Consider the following 18,398-nt stretch of genomic DNA (forward strand, 5'->3'; position numbering starts at 1 on the left):
CTCTCCTACCATCAGAGCGGGGCCGCCGAGCGGAGACGAGCGCGGTCCAAACTACAATCCCCAGCAGCCCCAGTGTCCTGCCTCGTCACCTGCAAGCGCCAGGAGGCGCTCAAAAGCAGCAACCCCACGGTCGAGTGGGGGAAACCTTTTGCCACTTGCCGACCTGCTGCCATTCTTTGCTTGTGGAGCACCTGGGATTGAGAGCAACACCTGTGGACGTCTCGCTGCTTGTCTCCCGCCGCCCTGCGCTCTCCTACCATCAGAGCGGGGCCGCCGAGCGGAGACGAGCGCGGTCCAAACTACAATCCCCAGCAGCCCCAGTGTCCTGCCTCGTCACCTGCAAGCGCCAGGAGGCGCTCAAAAGCAGCAACCCCACGGTCGAGTGGGGGAAACCTTTTGCCACTTGCCGACCTGCTGCCATTCTTTGCTTGTGGAGCACCTGGGATTGAGAGCAACACCTGTGGACGTCTCGCTGCTTGTCTCCCGCCGCCCTGCGCTCTCCTACCATCAGAGCGGGGCCGCCGAGCGGAGACGAGCGCGGTCCAAACTACAATCCCCAGCAGCCCCAGTGTCCTGCCTCGTCACCTGCAAGCGCCAGGAGGCGCTCAAAAGCAGCAACCCCACGGTCGAGTGGGGAAAACCTTTTGCCACTTGCCGACCTGCTGCCATTCTTTGCTTGTGGAGCACCTGGGATTGAGAGCAACACCTGTGGACGTCTCGCTGCTTGTCTCCCGCCGCCCTGCGCTCTCCTACCATCAGAGCGGGGCCGCCGAGCGGAGACGAGCGCTGTCCAAACTACAATCCCCAGCAGCCCCAGTGTCCTGCCTCGTCACTTGCAAGCGCCAGGAGGCGCTCAAAAGCAGCAACCCCACGGTCGAGTGGGGGAAACCTTTTGCCACTTGCCGACCTGCTGCCATTCTTTGCTTGTGGAGCACCTGGGATTGAGAGCAACACCTGTGGACGTCTCGCTGCTTGTCTCCCGCCGCCCTGCGCTCTCCTACCATCAGAGCGGGGCCGCCGAGCGGAGACGAGCGCGGTCCAAACTACAATCCCCAGCAGCCCCAGTGTCCTGCCTCGTCACCTGCAAGCGCCAGGAGGCGCTCAAAAGCAGCAACCCCACGGTCGAGTGGGGGAAACCTTTTGCCACTTGCCGACCTGCTGCCATTCTTTGCTTGTGGAGCACCTGGGATTGAGAGCAACACCTGTGGACGTCTCGCTGCTTGTCTCCCGCTGCCCTGCGCTCTCCTACCATCAGAGCGGGGCCGCCGAGCGGAGACGAGCGCGGTCCAAACTACAATCCCCAGCAGCCCCAGTGTCCTGCCTCGTCACCTGCAAGCGCCAGGAGGCGCTCAAAAGCAGCAACCCCACGGTCGAGTGGGGGAAACCTTTTGCCACTTGCCGACCTGCTGCCATTCTTTGCTTGTGGAGCACCTGGGATTGAGAGCAACACCTGTGGACGTCTCGCTGCTTGTCTCCCGCCGCCCTGCGCTCTCCTACCATCAGAGCGGGGCCGCCGAGCGGAGACGAGCGCGGTCCAAACTACAATCCCCAGCAGCCCCAGTGTCCTGTCTCGTCACCTGCAAGCGCCAGGAGGCGCTCAAAAGCAGCAACCCCACGGTCGAGTGGGGGAAACCTTTTGCCACTTGCCGACCTGCTTGTGGAGCACCTGGGATTGAGAGCAACACCTGTGGACGTCTCGCTGCTTGTCTCCCGCCGCCCTGCGCTCTCCTACCATCAGAGCGGGGCCGCCGAGCGGAGACGAGCGCGGTCCAAACTACAATCCCCAGCAGCCCCAGTGTCCTGCCTCGTCACCTGCAAGCGCCAGGAGGCGCTCAAAAGCAGCAACCCCACGGTCGAGTGGGGGAAACCTTTTGCCACTTGCCGACCTGCTGCCATTCTTTGCTTGTGGAGCACCTGGGATTGAGAGCAACACCTGTGGACGTCTCGCTGCTTGTCTCCCGCCGCCCTGCGCTCTCCTACCATCAGAGCGGGGCCGCCGAGCGGAGACGAGCGCGGTCCAAACTACAATCCCCAGCAGCCCCAGTGTCCTGCCTCGTCACCTGCAAGCGCCAGGAGGCGCTCAAAAGCAGCAACCCACGATCGAGTGGGGGAAACCTTTTGCCACTTGCCGACCTGCTGCCATTCTTTGCTTGTGGAGCACCTGGGATTGAGAGCAACACCTGTGGACGTCTCGCTGCTTGTCTCCCGCCGCCCTGCGCTCTCCTACCATCAGAGCGGGGCCGCCGAGCGGAGACGAGCGCGGTCCAAACTACAATCCCCAGCAGCCCCAGTGTCCTGCCTCGTCACCTGCAAGCGCCAGGAGGCGCTCAAAAGCAGCAACCCCACGGTCGAGTGGGGAAAACCTTTTGCCACTTGCCGACCTGCTGCCATTCTTTGCTTGTGGAGCACCTGGGATTGAGAGCAACACCTGTGGACGTCTCGCTGCTTGTCTCCCGCCGCCCTGCGCTCTCCTACCATCAGAGCGGGGCCGCCGAGCGGAGACGAGCGCTGTCCAAACTACAATCCCCAGCAGCCCCAGTGTCCTGCCTCGTCACTTGCAAGCGCCAGGAGGCGCTCAAAAGCAGCAACCCCACGGTCGAGTGGGGGAAACCTTTTGCCACTTGCCGACCTGCTGCCATTCTTTGCTTGTGGAGCACCTGGGATTGAGAGCAACACCTGTGGACGTCTCGCTGCTTGTCTCCGGCCGCCCTGCGCTCTCCTACCATCAGAGCGGGGCCGCCGAGCGGAGACGAGCGCGGTCCAAACTACAATCCCCAGCAGCCCCAGTGTCCTGCCTCGTCACCTGCAAGCGCCAGGAGGCGCTCAAAAGCAGCAACCCCACGGTCGAGTGGGGGAAACCTTTTGCCACTTGCCGACCTGCTGCCATTCTTTGCTTGTGGAGCACCTGGGATTGAGAGCAACACCTGTGGACGTCTCGCTGCTTGTCTCCCGCCGCCCTGTGCTCTCCTACCATCAGAGCGGGGCCGCCGAGCGGAGACGAGCGCGGTCCAAACTACAATCCCCAGCAGCCCCAGTGTCCTGCCTCGTCACCTGCAAGCGCCAGGAGGCGCTCAAAAGCAGCAACCCCACGGTCGAGTGGGGGAAACCTTTTGCCACTTGCCGACCTGCTGCCATTCTTTGCTTGTGGAGCACCTGGGATTGAGAGCAACACCTGTGGACGTCTCGCTGCTTGTCTCCCGCCGCCCTGCGCTCTCCTACCATCAGAGCGGGGCCGCCGAGCGGAGACGAGCGCGGTCCAAACTACAATCCCCAGCAGCCCCAGTGTCCTGTCTCGTCACCTGCAAGCGCCAGGAGGCGCTCAAAAGCAGCAACCCCACGGTCGAGTGGGGGAAACCTTTTGCCACTTGCCGACCTGCTGCCATTCTTTGCTTGTGGAGCACCTGGGATTGAGAGCAACACCTGTGGACGTCTCGCTGCTTGTCTCCCGCCGCCCTGCGCTCTCCTACCATCAGAGCGGGGCCGCCGAGCGGAGACGAGCGCGGTCCAAACTACAATCCCCAGCAGCCCCAGTGTCCTGCCTCGTCACCTGCAAGCGCCAGGAGGCGCTCAAAAGCAGCAACCCCACGGTCGAGTGGGGAAAACCTTTTGCCACTTGCCGACCTGCTGCCATTCTTTGCTTGTGGAGCACCTGGGATTGAGAGCAACACCTGTGGACGTCTCGCTGCTTGTCTCCCGCCGCCCTGCGCTCTCCTACCATCAGAGCGGGGCCGCCGAGCGGAGACGAGCGCTGTCCAAACTACAATCCCCAGCAGCCCCAGTGTCCTGCCTCGTCACTTGCAAGCGCCAGGAGGCGCTCAAAAGCAGCAACCCCACGGTCGAGTGGGGGAAACCTTTTGCCACTTGCCGACCTGCTGCCATTCTTTACTTGTGGAGCACCTGGGATTGAGAGCAACACCTGTGGACGTCTCGCTGCTTGTCTCCCGCCGCCCTGCGCTCTCCTACCATCAGAGCGGGGCCGCCGAGCGGAGACGAGCGCGGTCCAAACTACAATCCCCAGCAGCCCCAGTGTCCTGCCTCGTCACCTGCAAGCGCCAGGAGGCGCTCAAAAGCAGCAACCCACGATCGAGTGGGGGAAACCTTTTGCCACTTGCCGACCTGCTGCCATTCTTTGCTTGTGGAGCACCTGGGATTGAGAGCAACACCTGTGGACGTCTCGCTGCTTGTCTCCCGCCGCCCTGCGCTCTCCTACCATCAGAGCGGGGCCGCCGAGCGGAGACGAGCGCGGTCCAAACTACAATCCCCAGCAGCCCCAGTGTCCTGCCTCGTCACCTGCAAGCGCCAGGAGGCGCTCAAAAGCAGCAACCCCACGGTCGAGTGGGGAAAACCTTTTGCCACTTGCCGACCTGCTGCCATTCTTTGCTTGTGGAGCACCTGGGATTGAGAGCAACACCTGTGGACGTCTCGCTGCTTGTCTCCCGCCGCCCTGCGCTCTCCTACCATCAGAGCGGGGCCGCCGAGCGGAGACGAGCGCTGTCCAAACTACAATCCCCAGCAGCCCCAGTGTCCTGCCTCGTCACTTGCAAGCGCCAGGAGGCGCTCAAAAGCAGCAACCCCACGGTCGAGTGGGGGAAACCTTTTGCCACTTGCCGACCTGCTGCCATTCTTTGCTTGTGGAGCACCTGGGATTGAGAGCAACACCTGTGGACGTCTCGCTGCTTGTCTCCGGCCGCCCTGCGCTCTCCTACCATCAGAGCGGGGCCGCCGAGCGGAGACGAGCGCGGTCCAAACTACAATCCCCAGCAGCCCCAGTGTCCTGCCTCGTCACCTGCAAGCGCCAGGAGGCGCTCAAAAGCAGCAACCCCACGGTCGAGTGGGGGAAACCTTTTGCCACTTGCCGACCTGCTGCCATTCTTTGCTTGTGGAGCACCTGGGATTGAGAGCAACACCTGTGGACGTCTCGCTGCTTGTCTCCCGCCGCCCTGTGCTCTCCTACCATCAGAGCGGGGCCGCCGAGCGGAGACGAGCGCGGTCCAAACTACAATCCCCAGCAGCCCCAGTGTCCTGCCTCGTCACCTGCAAGCGCCAGGAGGCGCTCAAAAGCAGCAACCCCACGGTCGAGTGGGGGAAACCTTTTGCCACTTGCCGACCTGCTGCCATTCTTTGCTTGTGGAGCACCTGGGATTGAGAGCAACACCTGTGGACGTCTCGCTGCTTGTCTCCCGCCGCCCTGCGCTCTCCTACCATCAGAGCGGGGCCGCCGAGCGGAGACGAGCGCGGTCCAAACTACAATCCCCAGCAGCCCCAGTGTCCTGTCTCGTCACCTGCAAGCGCCAGGAGGCGCTCAAAAGCAGCAACCCCACGGTCGAGTGGGGGAAACCTTTTGCCACTTGCCGACCTGCTGCCATTCTTTGCTTGTGGAGCACCTGGGATTGAGAGCAACACCTGTGGACGTCTCGCTGCTTGTCTCCCGCCGCCCTGCGCTCTCCTACCATCAGAGCGGGGCCGCCGAGCGGAGACGAGCGCGGTCCAAACTACAATCCCCAGCAGCCCCAGTGTCCTGCCTCGTCACCTGCAAGCGCCAGGAGGCGCTCAAAAGCAGCAACCCCACGGTCGAGTGGGGAAAACCTTTTGCCACTTGCCGACCTGCTGCCATTCTTTGCTTGTGGAGCACCTGGGATTGAGAGCAACACCTGTGGACGTCTCGCTGCTTGTCTCCCGCCGCCCTGCGCTCTCCTACCATCAGAGCGGGGCCGCCGAGCGGAGACGAGCGCTGTCCAAACTACAATCCCCAGCAGCCCCAGTGTCCTGCCTCGTCACTTGCAAGCGCCAGGAGGCGCTCAAAAGCAGCAACCCCACGGTCGAGTGGGGGAAACCTTTTGCCACTTGCCGACCTGCTGCCATTCTTTACTTGTGGAGCACCTGGGATTGAGAGCAACACCTGTGGACGTCTCGCTGCTTGTCTCCCGCCGCCCTGCGCTCTCCTACCATCAGAGCGGGGCCGCCGAGCGGAGACGAGCGCGGTCCAAACTACAATCCCCAGCAGCCCCAGTGTCCTGCCTCGTCACTTGCAAGCGCCAGGAGGCGCTCAAAAGCAGCAACCCCACGGTCGATTGGGGGAAACCTTTTGCCACTTGCCGACCTGCTGCCATTCTTTGCTTGTGGAGCACCTGGGATTGACAGCAACACCTGTGGACGTCTCGCTGCTTGTCTCCCGCCGCCCTGCGCTCTCCTACCATCAGAGCGGGGCCGCCGAGCGGAGACGAGCGCGGTCCAAACTACAATCCCCAGCAGCCCCAGTGTCCTGCCTCGTCACCTGCAAGCGCCAGGAGGCGCTCAAAAGCAGCAACCCCACGGTCGAGTGGGGGAAACCTTTTGCCACTTGCCGACCTGCTGCCATTCTTTGCTTGTGGAGCACCTGGGATTGAGAGCAACACCTGTGGACGTCTCGCTGCTTGTCTCCCGCCGCCCTGCGCTCTCCTACCATCAGAGCGGGGCCGCCGAGCGGAGACGAGCGCGGTCCAAACTACAATCCCCAGCAGCCCCAGTGTCCTGCCTCGTCACCTGCAAGCGCCAGGAGGCGCTCAAAAGCAGCAACCCCACGGTCGAGTGGGGGAAACCTTTTGCCACTTGCCGACCTGCTGCCATTCTTTGCTTGTGGAGCACCTGGGATTGAGAGCAACACCTGTGGACGTCTCGCTGCTTGTCTCCCGCCGCCCTGCGCTCTCCTACCATCAGAGCGGGGCCGCCGAGCGGAGACGAGCGCGGTCCAAACTACAATCCCCAGCAGCCCCAGTGTCCTGTCTCGTCACCTGCAAGCGCCAGGAGGCGCTCAAAAGCAGCAACCCCACGGTCGAGTGGGGGAAACCTTTTGCCGCTTGCCGACCTGCTGCCATTCTTTGCTTGTGGAGCACCTGGGATTGAGAGCAACACCTGTGGACGTCTCGCTGCTTGTCTCCCGCCGCCCTGCGCTCTCCTACCATCAGAGCGGGGCCGCCGAGCGGAGACGAGCGCGGTCCAAACTACAATCCCCAGCAGCCCCAGTGTCCTGCCTCGTCACCTGCAAGCGCCAGGAGGCGCTCAAAAGCAGCAACCCCACGGTCGAGTGGGGGAAACCTTTTGCCGCTTGCCGACCTGCTGCCATTCTTTGCTTGTGGAGCACCTGGGATTGAGAGCAACACCTGTGGACGTCTCGCTGCTTGTCTCCCACCGCCCTGCGCTCTCCTACCATCAGAGCGGGGCCGCCGAGCGGAGACGAGCGCGGTCCAAACTACAATCCCCAGCAGCCCCAGTGTCCTGCCTCGTCACCTGCAAGCGCCAGGAGGCGCACAAAAGCAGCAACCCCACGGTCGAGTGGGGGAAACCTTTTGCCACTTGCCGACCTGCTGCCATTATTTGCTTGTGGAGCACCTGGGATTGAGAGCAACACCTGTGGACGTCTCGCTGCTTGTCTCCCGCCGCCCTGCGCTCTCCTACCATCAGAGCGGGGCCGCCGAGCGGAGACGAGCGCGGTCCAAACTACAATCCCCAGCAGCCCCAGTGTCCTGCCTCGTGAGGTAATATGAATTTTTATGGTCAATTGTGTCCCCTAACGTAGACCCCAACGGCTCCATGTACGTGCTTCAAGTACATGTATGTTCCCTCCACTTCCAGCTATGAAGACGCAAATACATTTGCGTCCAACGTTAACATGTCCTCTTTCAGATCCACCATGAATGGATCGAATATTCAGTTCCTAAGTATGCCTTGCCACCGTCTTTACATGGTGCACTTTCACGTTTTTCTGGCTCTGGCGAGTTAGGCCCTGATTCCTGCCATCGAGCCCTTTCTGCCTTCTGTCTCTGAAAGCTGCAGCCTGCCGCTTCCATGACCCTTGCCTTACTCCCTGCGCGGCTAGCGGTGCCTGGCTCGACCTGCTTGCCTGCCAAAACAGTATTCAGCCTTCAAGTTATCTGCTCCGCTCCTCGAAAATACATTCCTGTCTAGTAGTTTAGGTAAACATCCTTCCCAGCTGCAGAGCAAAGGGCCCGGCCTTTCTGTCTCCATGCAAGTAATTCATAGCTCCTGTTACCATGGTAGGCCCATGGCCCCTTGCTTTACACGTAGACACGTAGTCGCATATGCACGCACTAGCAGTCAGTATAGAATAGCCTCTGCCCGAGAGACCTTTCCTTCTAGATAATACAGTTCCTCAAACACAAGATACCAGATATGATTTGGGATTAGGTTGTTCTGACACGCCAGACTTCTGTCTCCCCGTATAACGCAAATGTCAAGTCCCCTTCACCCTCCAGTTCCACGTCATTCACACGTCATGCTGCTGCGCGCGCATCTCTGCCACATCTTTCTGCTGACTCTGCAGGATTCTTCTATGGATCCACCCACCTGTGACACTTCTCTATGACGTTTCTAGCACACACCTCCGTGTACGCCCTCGTGCACGCCTTTTGTTACGCATGTGTGTTCTTATCTCGTTTCTCTCAGCTGTTACGCCTTCTGCATTCATCACCACTATATGCATTGACTATATATATGATATTCTGTTAATAAAACATTGTACATGTCCATGTCCATTCCCTTCCTGAACCCTCGTGGTGATGGAACATGATACCTGGTTCGAACCAATTCCTTTTTAAGGAATAAAACCCTTATAAACTCAGATGCCACGGACTCTGCCTCTCATTTTTTTGACTGAGTTATTCTTATTGAACTTTACCGCATAGAAATTAAGCATAGGTAATTTTAATTTACCACATAATTGGCGCCCGAACAGGGACCCTCCCCCACCTTACGCGCCGGCGGTGCGTTGCAGGCCTGGTCCCCTGCCACAGCCGTGACGGACAACTACGCATACCCGCAGGATTTCCTGTATCTCCCTCAGCCCAACGGAGGTGACTGAGGCTGCGATCGACACCCAGACGAGGCGGTGAGGAGTGCGGAGGATCCCGACCAGAGCCTAGCTGAGAGAGCAAGGTCCGAGGTGTTCAGAGGCCCACCAGTACCGAAGTTCCGAAGTACCTACGTCACGAATCGAGTCGAGTCCAGTCCGGTCCAGTCCAGTGTTGAGTTTCCGAGGCCTTCCGTTCCGTGCTTCCCGGTGAGTACCGTTGCTGGGGACGCATCTAGACGGGTGCATTAATTTGTGTCCGGTCAAGACGGGTTTGGGTACTCAGATCCGGTCTGCACTGTTTAGCAGTGTATCTGTACTGTTTAGCAGTATATCCAGTATTCCGCTAACAAGTTATTGTTCGTTTTCCGAAATGTTTTAATGTGTTTTAATGTCGTGGTATGAGTGATTGTTTGATTTCCGTTACTATGTTTATTGTATTAATGGTGTCCAAATCCGAGTAAGTATCAAGTATCAAGTACCTCGGCTCAAAATGCCGCTGTTTTCTAAACTGAAACAGATAGGAACTAGGAAAGGAATACTCGAGGAAGCTGTTCCCATCCCACCCAGGGACACTCCCGGATATTTTATGTACCACAAACACGGCTTAGATGCTGTATTATATCTCAACTTGTGGGTGGACTACACCAAAGATCTAGCAGAGAATCAGAGATGGCCCATTACAGGGACATGGGATGCCGAGTGCATCTTGAGAGTAGAAGAAGCATTATGGAAAAAGAAAGCCAGACAGTCACAGAAAGATGCCATTGAATTATGGCGTAAAGAATCGCATAGACGCACAGAGAAAGCACTCAGAAAAACAGAGAGAAGTAAAGAGGATTCCGAAAAAGCCAAAGACAAAGAACTACTAGAAGAAGGAGAACGAGTTAGGATAGAACAACACGATAGACGTAGAAATGCTATTATGACAGGATTGTATCCAGTCCTGGCCGAGGGCCTGCCTAAGGCGACCCCGGAAGTACCGAAAGATCTGCCCCCTCCATTGGCTCCGACTAAATTATGTCACAAGACCGCAGCAGAGATTTTCCTTTCTTCCTATTTAGACGATGTAGCACCCGCATACACCAATGTTCCACCTGCACCTATACCACCCACTAATAACCTTCCCCAACGACAGACCACTCCTCCACCACTTCCTGCATCCCCCATTAACCCTATTAATCCGCTTAATCCTTTCGGGCCTGACACGACCCTACAGACAGATCATGCTCAAGCCTCCGCCACAGGAGGTGCATCAGGGGGTTATCATACCCCGCCACCAGCACACCGAATAACTACTAGAGAACTAGCAATGGAACGTACTCCGAAACCAGCCACAATGGAAAAGCTTAAAGAGCTTCTCACATACTGTAGATATGACCCAGTACCAGGCAAAGACGATTGCATGATATTAGCCTCAATACGTATAAGACGTGCTGCAAACTTTTTGGTTTTATTTCCAGGAATGCAAGATTACCTAGACAGGATATATCATTTTGTTCAGACAGGGGAGGGTCAGGAATGTATTCACGAGGCTATGGCACATCAGAAAGTAGACCTTCAAAGTGTTCTATTAAGATTCCTCATAAACTGTTTCATAAGAGAACGAGACCGGCCTGGTGTAAATAAAGAAGAGATGGAGGTACTAACTACGTGGGGTCAGAATATTTCAGAGGGAAAACATGATAGAAAAGCATGTATAGAGGCCATGTACAGGAAAATTCGTAAAGAAATAGTAGTATTTCATGCAAAAGAGAAAGCTGAAAGGGGAGCAGAATCAGACGCGAATAAATCCTCAGAGGATGAGCCAGAGACAGAGCCAGAAGATAGAGGAACGATAGCATATGTAGGAAAGGGTAGATCCTTTAATAAACCGATACGCCCAGAAAGCAAGAGACTTTTTCACTCCGCTATGTCAAACCCGAAGACTCCTGAACATCTATTTCAGGCTACCGATAAAATACTTCAAGAACGAATGGGGTACCATGTACTCGATTCCATGGATGAACAAGAATTAGCCAGGTCAGCAGTACAATGGGCTGACAATTCTGATAAATATAGTGATGACGCATTAGCGCAGACCTTTTTGAATCTTTCCCCAGACGAACAGCGACTAGCTAGTATGTATATGATATAACACCTCCTTATATTGTATAAGAGCCAACATTCTGATCCAGGTCCCTTACCTGATGTACTAATAGAGTTACTCATGAATAAATGGAGAGGCCTGGGTACCGATTTAATTAAAGTAATTCTAGAACATCGACACAAATATAGTGCTTTCCTGAATCCACAGTTTGTTTCAGCTCCACCCCCAGAAAGAAAAATGTTTTACATAGACAGACAGAATCCCTTGCGAGAAGTGCATCTAGTCACGAATGCTGATAATACCTTTAGACGTGTGTTTGTGTACACGCCCATAACTAAAATGGAATTATTGGAAATGAAGAAACTAGTGCCCAGTCACGACAAAGACCCTGCAGGTTTCCACCGTGAAATAAAAGACATGTTACTCATGGGTGATTATACCTATCCCGACATCATGAAAATATTGAAAGTATTATTGCCTGCCGGTATTTATGAGAAACTCAAAGAAAAAGAATGGGAGGTGGGAGAGCAAAAGATTGATTTGGCTGCATTAGAGAACGAAGAAAATACTCGAACCCCAACCCTAGGGCTTGGGGATAAAACCAAAGCATTACCAGGATTGTTGGTACAAGTATTGCCACGTTTATTAGCAACGAAAAAGGAGGACTGGGATGCAATCTCAGCCTGTAAACAGAAACCCGATGAAGACACTAGTGATTTTTATTCCCGATTTGAGAAATGTTTTATTATTAATAGTGGCCTGAAAGCAAGTAGCGAGTCATATCCACACCTTTTTGTATCTAAATTGGTTGAGAATTCCCTACCCCAAGTTAAGAATCGTGTACTGAAAGTCGAGAGCACCTGGCAAGCAAACACGCCTTCACAAATGTTACAAATGTTACAGTACCACCAGAATAGAATTAGAGAAGAACATGATCACGAACAAAGACGTATGAAAGATACGAAAATGAAAATGTTAGTAGCTCAGTCAGTTCCAGCTGACGGTCAGAAAAAGGGCATGACACAGTCTAATAATTCAGCAGCTCCTGTTAAAGGGACATGCAACTATTGTAAACAGCCAGGTCACTATATAAACAATTGTGCAGTTTTGAAACACAATATAGCTACAGGTAAAACTAAAGAGAGACCGCGTCACCCTAGACAAGACCAGGTCCAACAACAAGTACCACAGAATATCCAGCCTATGCAGGCTCCACAACAGACAGTACAGACCGTAGCGGTACCACAGCCACAACCGATTGCCGCAACACAACATGCAACTCAGCAGATGTACCAGTATGCCCAAACTGATTATCCCGATTATCAGCGATACACATGAAACAGCCTAGAGAGGGAAGTTGGCTTGCCTCTTATTGAGGTTCCTGTAGATCAAGAGGGTCCTTACGTACATAGCCAAGTGTTAGGAAAAGATAGAAAGTTTTTGATTGATACAGGGGCAAGCAGGACGACAATAAGTCACGACGAGGTTCCAGGGGCACCCCTCTCAGGCTCACAGAATGTTTCCCTTGGATTTTCAGGCAAGCCTATTGTAAATGAAGTATCGAAACCAGTACCTCTTTTAGTTGGTCCGTTGTCTCGCACTACAGATTTGTTATTAACGAAATCATGTCCAGAAAACTTGTTAGGTATCAAGACACTGAAAGCTCTAGGAGCTGTGATATGTTGTTCTCCGGAAGGAGTAAGATTGTTCTTGCGTGACTTTAAGGGTCACTATGTGTTGAGAGATATTGATCCCAGATTACAAAATGTTCCTGCACATTTATGGGCACAAGGCCCCACTGATGTAGGTTGTATGCACATCACTCCATACCGAGTCACACTCAAACCAGGAGTGGTATTACCACGAATCCGACAATACAAGTTACCGCCAGATGCTGTAGTGGCTTTGCTGAAAATCATTGACGAGCTCATTGCACAAGGAGTGGTTGTAGAAACCGACTCGAATCTATGTAACTCCCCTATCATTCCAATTCTTAAACGCACTGATCCAAATGCACCTCCAGTTTATCGATTAGTTATTGATTTACGCGAATTGAATAAATGCATTGTACCACAATACCCCGTGGTCCCAGATATCTCGTCTCTATTGACTGCCATTGATTCCGAAGCAACGTTCTTTACTGTAATTGATCTGAAGAACGCCTTTTTTAGTGTCCCCATTGATCCGGAAAGCCAATATCTCTTTGGATTCTGTTTAAGTGGTCGAAGCTTCAAATTTGCACGCGCACCTCAAGGATTCACAGAAAGCCCCAGCATCTATAGCCAAGCACTTAAAAGACAACTTGACAGTATTCACATGCCTGATGACACTGCCCTACTTCAGTATGTCGATGATCTATTGATCACCGCCCGAAGTGAACCTGAATGTGAACAAGCATCACTGACGGTTTTGCATTTCTTGGCTGACAAGGGACACAAGGTGTCTCCTTCGAAGCTGCAATTCTGTGTTCAGCAAGTGGTTTACCTTGGGCACTTGCTGTCCAAAGGGGGGAGACAGCTAACACCTGACCGTATCCAGTTAATTGTAAACATGTCACAACCCAAGACACAAAAGGAGGTACGAGCCTTTATAGGCCTCACTTCTTACTGTAGACAATGGATCCCTCAGTATGCATTTCTAGCCAAACCACTCATACAGTTGACAACGCAGGAGGCAGCGACTTCGACTGTCCTCCCATGGACTCAGGAACATACACAAGCTTTTGACGACTTAAAGAAAGCCTTATGTCAAGCACCAGTTTTAGCGACGCCATGTTACAGCAAACCTTTTACACTTTTTGTCACAGAACGTGAAGGTACTGCATTGTCAGTACTCACCCAAGATCAAGCAGGTTCACACAAACCGTGTGCTTATTTTTCTAGTACATTGGATCCAGTAGCCCAGGCGCTGCCTGCATGCTTGAAATCTGTAGCAGCAACAGCTCTAGCAATCAGACAAAGCGATTCCATAGTGTTAGGACATCAATTGACAGTACAAGTTCCACACTCCGTGGAAGTTCTTTTAAACCGAACACAGACTCAGCACTTGACTATAGCACGACTGACAGGTTATGAATTGACATTGTTTCAGCCACACATAGAAATCAGGCGTTGCAATACATTGAATCCTGCTACACTTCTGCCATTAAGTGAGACAGACCCTTTGGCACATGATTGTATTGAAGTCATTACCATCACGACGAAACCCAGACAAGACTTGACAGACACCGCATTACCAGATCCAGACCTGACACTTTATGTGGATGGTTCATGTATGAAACCAAGTACAGGAGAGTTAGTGGCCGCCTACGCAGTCACGACCGAAACTGAAGTCATAGAAACAAATTGTATTGACATTCTGTCAGCCCAAGCAGCAGAGCTCATCGCTCTGACTCAAGCCTGTATTCGAGCAAAGAACAAGAGAGTTAACATATACACAGATTCACGTTATGCATTCGGAGTCGTACACGACTTCGGAGTACTCTGGCGAGAGAGAGGTTTTTTGACCTCTCACGGTGCCAAGATCCAACACGGTCCCCTCATTCAAGCTCTGTTAGACGCAATACATTTGCCTACAGCCATATCCATTATGAAGTGCAAGGCACATACGAAAGTCACAGATATCATTTCCCAGGGTAACGACCTGGCAGACCGAACAGCCAAACATACAGCTCAGACTCAGACTCACGCAACTGACCTGACAAAGATAATAGTCCCGACACCGACACATTGCATGACAGTTAAGGATCCCGCTCTAGATGTAATTGACATACAGACACATGCTACACCAGACGAAATCAAGAAATGGACTGAACTAGGAGGGATCCAGACAGAACAGGGATGGATGACGAAGGGAAAATCTACATGGTTTCTCCCCGACTCTATGGTTCAAGTCATCATTAACACAGTACACAGTCCAGCACATTTAGGAGAAAAAGCCATGTTAGACAGTATTCAAAACCTTTGGTTCAATAAACATTTACGAGCAGCAGCCAAACAGAAAGCGCGTACTTGCATGATCTGTTGTCAGTTCAACCCAGGTAAAAGCATTCCCGTAGAGCAAGGTGGTTTTCATCCTCCCGATCACCCGTTTGAAGTCCTCCAGATGGATTATATCCAGATGGAACGTTGTCGAGGATTCAAATATGTCCTCGTAGTTGTATGTGCACTCTCCCGTTGGACAGAAGCATATCCAGTCCCAGATTACACTGCTCCGACCACTGCCAAGCAGCTGGTTCGTGAATTCTTCCCCAGGTATGGTTTGCCCCGTATCGTATACTCGGATAACGGCCAGCCATTCTCGTCCGAGCTTATGAAGCAGGTATCACTCCTGCTAGGCTATCAATGGAAATTCCACTGTGCCCGACATCCCGAGGCAGCAGGTCTTGTGGAACGTCATAATCAGACTCTGAAAATTCGTCTTGCCAAGATCTGTAGAGAGAAAGGCGTCGACTGGATAGTAGCTTTACCAGTTGCACTCTTTTACATGAGAATGGTAGCACACTCTCGAACAGGGCTATCCCCGTACGAGGTGGTCTTTGGTAGGCCACCGAATATGTGGGGGACGCCTCTGCCTCGTAAAATCACTGATGTTGACTGTAACATGCTGACAGATTACCTTGCTTCCTTGATGTCTGCACTACAATCATGTCGTTCACAGGTTGCTGCAGCCTTTCCCGACAACACCGAGGTGAAGCCACATGAGGTTGTTCCGGGGGACCTGGTGTTCGTGAGGAACTTCGACAGGAGAAGTCCGCTGGAGCCCCGTTGGCAGGCGCCGAAGCTAGTACTATTGACTACAAGGACTGCGATTAAGGTGGAGGGCCGTAAGGGCTGGCTTCACTCGAGTCATGTTAAAAAATGCCATGGACTGCCGCCAGACTTAGACTCCCAGCCCTGCCCTCCTCCAGAGACTGACTCAAAACTCCCCCTGGTAGCGAAAACTTCTTCTCAGGAGTATAAATTAAAGTTGAGGTCTAGCAAGTCAGACAGTTTAATTGTTTAAGTCCTCCCCTAGGTGAATCGGTTAGACAAGTTTCTGACATGTATCCCCTAGACCCCAATAGAGAGAGAGATAGACAGAAACAGCTCAAGAAACGTGAATATTGTAAATCACTTCGTAGTCACTGTATTGTGACACTATTGATTATGTTTTTTCTGAGTCTTATGATTATCGCTGCAAGTATACTGCTTCATGTATATTTTCCTATTTTCAAACGTGCACATTCTTCTTCAAATGACACTGTCGAGCACACTTTCAGTGAACTGCCCCCGCATGAGTTGTCCTACCGACTTGCGCTGCGCAACAATACATTCATTAGTATGTTACATCATTCCCATCAGACCAGCAATGCTACTAATTGTTGGATATGTGGTCGACTCCCTCCCTATCAGAAGTTCAAGGGAGTTCTGCCCCTCTTTCCGTACCCGTTCACACACAATGGTTCCTGTGGTGCATGGTTTAGTTTAATGAACTCTTTAGATTCCAATTCGGTAGTTTACCAGGGCAATTGGGTATGGGGAAATCTGAACACAGTTCTGCATAAAGTATGTTTCCCTGACAAGGAGGGTGTGAGAAGTTGGCCTGGTATATAATGCTCACTAATTCTAGTGATCACTTTGTACCATGCCAAGCAACCCTTATGATGATGGTTGTAATTCAACCTTGTAGACCAGTTATCCTAGTGGTAACGTGGACAAAGCAGTCTTAGGCTAAACTCTGAAAGGCATGTGAAGCCAGCTGTTATACCATACACAACCCCCTTGAATACCAAATGAAAGGGACACCACACAGATCTATATTGAAAATATATATTGATTTATTAACTATTAAAATCCCCTGGACTCTTTATGAGCACAGAAGCACAAGCGTAAAATCACAAGACAGTTTAAAATACACAAAAGTTGCACAATATGGATGAGCCCTAGGGGCCACCTAAACCATATACTAAGAAAGTGGTATAAGAGATACCAAGAGGAAAGTGAAGAGGCCTAGGGCCTTGGGAATCGCTGGAGCTATTCGAGACTGGCAATGACTAAGTCGGGAAAGGCCCACGGGACTCGGGTGCAGTGTTCAAAGTGCACGCACTTTTCAATACAAAGTCTATGGTGCGTAAAAAGCACAAAGTTAGAAAGTTAGGAACCTTCCGAGTGACCTACGGAGCTGAAACTTAAAACACAGGCCCTTGGGATGTGTACCAGTGCAGGAGCACCGGCGGAGCTGAGTTACCTCACCCACAGGAAGCGGGTGCACAGGGTCGAAGTAGTGTCGGGTTTCGTCACGCTGGTCGATGGTGCTTGGAGCTGAAGATGCTGCAGGCGGCTCGATGAGAAGAGTTCCGGTGGATCCAAGGGTGGATCTGAAGATGTGAAGACCTGAAAGCAGAGGGGACAGTGTTCAAAGTCACTAGCCAGTGACTACCGTGGAACCAGATTGGAACCAGGCGATGTCGGGTGCAAACAGGCATTGTCGGGTAGCTTCTTTCTGCAGCCACGTGGATACCCGGGGTTGAGGTCGTCCAGGAGTCGGTCACGAGCTGTCCCACGCAGGCTTCTCGCTGTTGGCGGTGTCGGCACCTCGATCGGAGCAAACAGGCCTTGGCAAAGGCAAGCCAGGCAGAAGTTGAAAGATGCTTAACACTCGGACCAGCAAGGTCAGAGCGGGTGCTCCTTTTCACAGGAGCTTGGGTAGGTCTGGAGCAACCAGACCTGCTGTGTAAATCTTCGGGTTCGTCGCCAAGATGGCCGCTGACCACGTGGCTAGTGGCCGGGATGGCGCGTCGAGTGGCACAATGCAAAAGGGCCCCACGCAGATCGTGGAGATGCTGGAGGGCTGATCTTCGGTGCAAGGGCTGCTCGGTGGTGGGGGTTCTCAGTCCCCAAAGCACAACGTCGAGGATGCCTCAGAAGCTGCGCAGTCAGCTTTTCGAGTGTCTTCCAAGAGGTCCGGTCCCACGTCACTCGGTGCCTCCACGGGTCCCTTCTTTGCAGGGACTGTGGATCGGGCTCTGAGAGGTCTGGGAGTCTGGTTCTTGTCGGGCTCTGGGCTCGGTCTCCGGCGGGAGGCGGCGGCAAAGCAGACGTCGAGTTGCTGGTTGGTACCTGTGTTCACAGGGTGGCCACTCCTAGGCCACAAGGGAGATTCTCTTCAGTCTTCTGTGCAGCAGAATGTCGAAGTCCAGTCTTCTTCTTGTTTAAAGTTGATTTCAGGATGATCTGCTGTGCAATGGCACTGCTCCCGCTCTTATTCCCAATCTGAGGGGTGGATCACCTACTAGGTCCCTCCTCTGGGAGGAACCAGGAAGGGGGGCGGCTACACCCCCTTTCCTTTGTCCAGCTCCTCGCCAGGACTGGGGCTGGAAGGCCCCAGAACCGGTTTGGACTGGCCTATGCACGGGGACACCTTGTGTGCCCCGGGCATGTCTGATTCTATTCAGCCCTGTCCTACCCAATACACAAAATCCTG

This window comes from Lissotriton vulgaris, chromosome 11 (assembly GCF_964263255.1).
Source record: "Lissotriton vulgaris chromosome 11, aLisVul1.2, whole genome shotgun sequence".
Taxonomy (NCBI): domain Eukaryota; kingdom Metazoa; phylum Chordata; class Amphibia; order Caudata; family Salamandridae; genus Lissotriton; species Lissotriton vulgaris.